The sequence below is a fragment of the Asterias rubens genome, chromosome 4, assembly GCF_902459465.1.
Source record: "Asterias rubens chromosome 4, eAstRub1.3, whole genome shotgun sequence".
Classification (NCBI taxonomy): Eukaryota; Metazoa; Echinodermata; class Asteroidea; order Forcipulatida; family Asteriidae; genus Asterias; species Asterias rubens.
The window spans coordinates 18,621,266-18,626,458 of NC_047065.1; positions in this window are offsets into that span (position 1 = coordinate 18,621,266).

A 5,193-nucleotide genomic window follows, 5' to 3' on the forward strand; every position below is an offset into this window, starting at 1 on the left:
AAAAATAACTGTCGCCAAAAGGCGTATGTCTCCTAAAACCCTAAAAAATACATTAAGGCAAGAGGGGGCATATAAAAAAGCACAGAAGATAATACAAAACACTAAACAATTTAAAAAGGCAAACAAGCATAGACATACACAGAAAAACACACATAAAAAGATCATTCATAAATACCTCAATCAGTTTCGCTACTGCATTCCTGTTGTGGTGGAGAGCGCTTCACGTGGGGTGGGGGTGTTTAAAGTTAACGAGTGATAAAGACCAGCTGGAGCTGTTTATAACCGGTTGTTTTCGGATATGTTTAGATTCATAATATGCGCTGGTCTTGGTGCTAGATGTTTCACCGTTACGGGCGATGTTGGTGAGTTGGCCGCGCTGGGAAGCAAAACAAGAAACATCTTGCACCAAGACTAACTACGCACACACCACACAATGCATCCGAAAACTGTCTCAGTCATTAAAATGCAACACATGTCAGGTCATCAAATAAGATACGTAAAAGAGGAAATATTCCATCAGTTATTTACTCAGTAGGACTCCTACGTGTCTTAAAACATTCATACAGTTAAAGCAGTCCCAGTAAATTTACTAAGTTTAACTGAAATCATAAAATTTAATATTATTGAGTGATAGGTAGACATCAAATAAGACAGTTTGGTTATTTCTCTTTTTGGAAGATGTTGGGGGCTCTGAAAAGAACCGGTTGGTTTTGACGCGTACACATTCAACGTCTATTTGAAGGTGATGAACATTGTGATAGCCTTGATTCGTGATGCACTTGCTTTATCACTTTGTAGATGTAGGTCCTTTATATTTTTACGTCTTTTCTTGTTGCCATCTGGGTGTGCTCCCTTAGCCTTACCGGCCTTCTTCCGTCCCTCTCCACTTGGCTTTTTGAATTTTCCGTGGGCGATATGATATTTAAACAGAGTATGAAAGATTAAATTAATCCCCGTTATAGTAAAAAGAATACATGTCATTTTTAGTATATGGAGAGACTATTGTAAACATTCCTATACTCTTTTTTCTTTAAATTTTAAGTTAAAAGCGTTACGTTCAATATAGAATTGAATCTTAAGAGTGTCAGACGTCTTGAGCCATTTTACAAACAAACATATATTTTTTTAATACTACGAGAAAAATTGTGCGCTACCATGGCTAACGGAAGTTGTTATCGTTCAGTGTTACCTCCTATGACTAAATCAATACATGTGTTGCGTTGCATGAGTCAGCAAAACCAGGAAAGTTTACCTGCCGCGATTAATACATTTATCTTCCCCAGTAACGGATCATCAATTGAACAAAGAGTAACTTTTAGTGTTTAAAACCACCATGCAATTGCAAGTCGATAATAATATTAAATTTTATGATTTCAGTTAAACTTAGTAAATTTACTGGGACTGCTTTAACTGTATGAATGTTTTAAGACACGTAGGAGTCCTACTGAGTAAATAACTGATGGAATATTTCCTTTTCAAGTTACATCCGAATATTCGATTATAAAGAATCGAATTTACTGTACGCGTTTCATGTAGGTAATCTCAAATTATGGGGTTCGGTTTTTTTTATTCCAATGATAATTTGTTTTATAAAAACTAAATACAGAAATAAGCTCGCATTATATTCGACGTGGAATTGCATAATGGTTTTAAACACTAAAAGTGTAAGTAACATAACATAAAATCAAATATTATTATATTTAATAACTTCAGAATTTACTAAGATTACTTTAACTGCATTAATGTTTTAAGACACATAGGAGTCCTGCTGAAAAAAATAAATAAAACATTAACAACTGATGGAATATTTCCTTTTCAGGTGAGGGTAGAAAATAATAGGTCAATATAGTTGACTAAGCTGTTAGTTGCCTATGATGGGGGATCATTTTAATCCTGTACTATAGTTCTGTTTACGTTTAATTTAGGTATGATGAAACTCCATCTTCCTATTGTGTGTCCTCATTAAATATTTCATTCAACCTTCCGTCTTCCTTTGTGTGTCCCCAAAATTTTAATCCCTTCTCCTTCCGTCTTCCTTTGTGTGTCCTCATTAAATATGTCATATAACCTTTCGTCTTCCTTTGTATGTCCCCAAAATCTGAATCCCTTTCTTTTGTGTGTCCCCAAAATTTTAATCCCTTTCCTTTGTGTGTCCTCATTAAATATTCCATTCATCCTTTCGTCTTCCTTTGTGTTTTTGTCGATTTCCAATACTATTTTCCTTTGTGTGTCCCCTTCAGACGCATCCTTCTACTCGGGTGTTGTGTATTTGACATGAAAGAACTCAGTGCACTCAGAAGCATATTGAAAACTACTACATGTATGCCTACATGATGTTATAATAGGTTCTATGGCCCTTTTCGAAAGACCTTCGGCTTTGGATTTATAGAACGCTCCGGGGATTACCTCGGCACTCTTCTCGTGTGATATTGATTAGAGAACAATATGGTTAGAAAGATGTTGTAAAAGTAGAATACAATGATCCACACAAACATGTCTCGAAATTTCACGGTTTTCCTTTTACCTCGTCGACTAACACGGTCGGCCATTTATGGGAGTCAATTTTTTGAATCCCATAAATGGCCGACCGTGTTAGTTCGCAAAGTAAAAGGAAAACCACGCAATTTCGAGGCAAATTTGTGTGGATCATTGTATTCTACTTTTAAATCATCTTTCGAATCATATGCATTTTATAACAAACGGTTACAAACGCTTTTTATAGACCAACTCGTCCGGTCCAAGGCAACGTGTTCCTTTAACGTTAGTTTTGTTTAAACAACCCACCATCGATTTGCATCAGTCGGAATTCTCCTCCGGGTCCATCATCGTACGGGACAGCTTTTACTTAGTCTTACTAAGCCGTAAACGTGAATACAGTAATTACACACTCAAGCTACTGAAAAAATATTCGCGACTAGTCGCGAATTTATTCGCGACTAGTCGCAGAAATATTCACGACGTCATGAAAATGTTCGCGACTAGTCGTGAAAAAAATCGCGACTAGTCGTGAAAAAATTCGGGACGTCGCAAAAATATTCGCGACTTGTCGTGAATAAATTCACGACGGCGCAAAAATATTCACGACGTTGAAAAAATATTCGCAACTTTTCGTGAATAAATTCACGACGTCTCAAAAATATTCACGATGTCGCAAAAAATATTCACGACTGGCTGTGTCCCTTCAGGGCTACCATACTAGACTGGAACAACAGGCGTGTACAGTGGACAGAAGCTGTAGTAAAGTTGGAGTCAAAACTCGCGGTTTCGAAAATTCCCCCTCAAAAGCCACAATAATTCCAATAAAGGCACTGGCTCCCTGAAAATATTTGTCAAACTTATTAGTTTGTTTGTTATATAGCTAAATGAGGCTTAAACGGTGGTGCTCCAATGGTCCAGTGCCACCGATAAGCTGATTTTAAAGCCACAGGACAGTACACCTTTGGTAAATTGTATACCAACATATGCATAAAATAACAAACCTGTGCAAGTTTGGGCTCAATTGTTTTTCTTGCGAACAATGTTTTTGAGTACATACCAATACAGTGTCAAGTGCCTTTAAGAACTTGAATTTACTAAACTACACAACTCCTCCTCTTTGAATACCCAATGGAGTCCTGGCATTTCTCTTATAAAATGGGGGTAGATAATAGCACAATAAAGAGGTCTACACAACGCACAGTATAAATGTGTAAATTGAGTAGGTGCCAGCAAAAAACAAATATTGCCCTCGGCCCTTAATATTGTGGGTTTTTAAGAAGTTGTTCTCGCATAAGAAAGCTCCCACCAGCCACAAATCTCTGAAGTGCAAAGTAGAACGCGAAAGAAAACTTCGCTTGTTGATTTTGTCACCGCAAAGTAGACCAAATCCCGTCATTGTGTGGAATTAAACAAAGTGCAAACAGGTTTAGTCAACATATTCTATTAAGACATGCACAGCATATTTTGTTTTGTTTAGCCTATTGGATCATGCAGAGCAAAAAACAGGTGTCTTGAAAGATTTTGCCCGCTGGGAAAATTGTGCAACTTTTTTTAACGTAAATTGTTTCCTTTTTTAAGGGATTTCTTTTAGAATTCATTATTTCTTTTTGCTACCAATTTTTTTTTAAATATTGTACTTGTGATTTCCTTTAAATTGCTTCTATAATGAGCACATACAATTGCTTATAGAAGGAAAAGGTTACCAGCCAACATATTATATTCATTTTGCATTGTTGTGACTGGTGCCCCGCTCAATTTTTTGCTTTTGCAAAATTTGGCGAGCGGTATTGATTGGGCCCAGACGATAGGTCCCTGTTCGTTGGTCCATGGGGTCCCACTGGTCTCATCCTTTGGATTGAAGGTTCCACATACGGCTAAGTTTGTGTTGCTGTTCAATAATATTCAATCACCGATAACCGCAGATAACGGGGTGTTTATCCCCAAAACGCGTTAATTCAGTTATGAGCTTTAATTTATTATCGATAAGGTACATTGAATGTATTATCGTGATAGCCACCAGGAATTTTAGGAAGATTGTGTAGTTTGTGTGTAGATGGTTGGAATTCTACCTCCATGGTCCAATGGTCCTGTCTCAGTGTGTTTAGAGCGAGGACCAGATGGTTGTTGAAAGATGAGCCAATAACCTACTCTGTGAATGACTCTATTAAATAAATCGCACATAACGGCAAATTGGTTCATCGACCTTTACGGCTCACTACTTGGAGACATAAAGGAACAGATTGAGCAAGATTGGTACTTGCACTTGTAGTACTTCGTGAATCGTTTCGATTCTCACGGGCAAGTGATTTCAAAACCCGAACACTTCAAAGTCCGTGATGCAACCATTTTGTGGATCAATCCAGACCCTTATACCCAGCCAGACAGTTGGCAATCCCTGTCCCCCTTCCTCCATGCCTTGCCTAACGAAGTGGAAGACCGATTAATTAAATCATTGCTGAGAGTGAAACCCCAGCTTTGTTGCCTCACCATCATCAGTGCTGCCAGTTTGAAAACTTTTCACTTAACTTGTCGCCGTTGCTGCTATTCAATCTCAGCTGCCCATTGACTCTGTTTGCCAGCGAGAGAGCTCACTTTTTATTGGGTAACGAAGCTTTGTTCGGGCTTTATTGACACGTGTGAAAGGGTGATCATTACGTCTAACAACGGCACAGCAGCAGCGTAACCGGACAGTGACCGAACAACATCACAATCCCT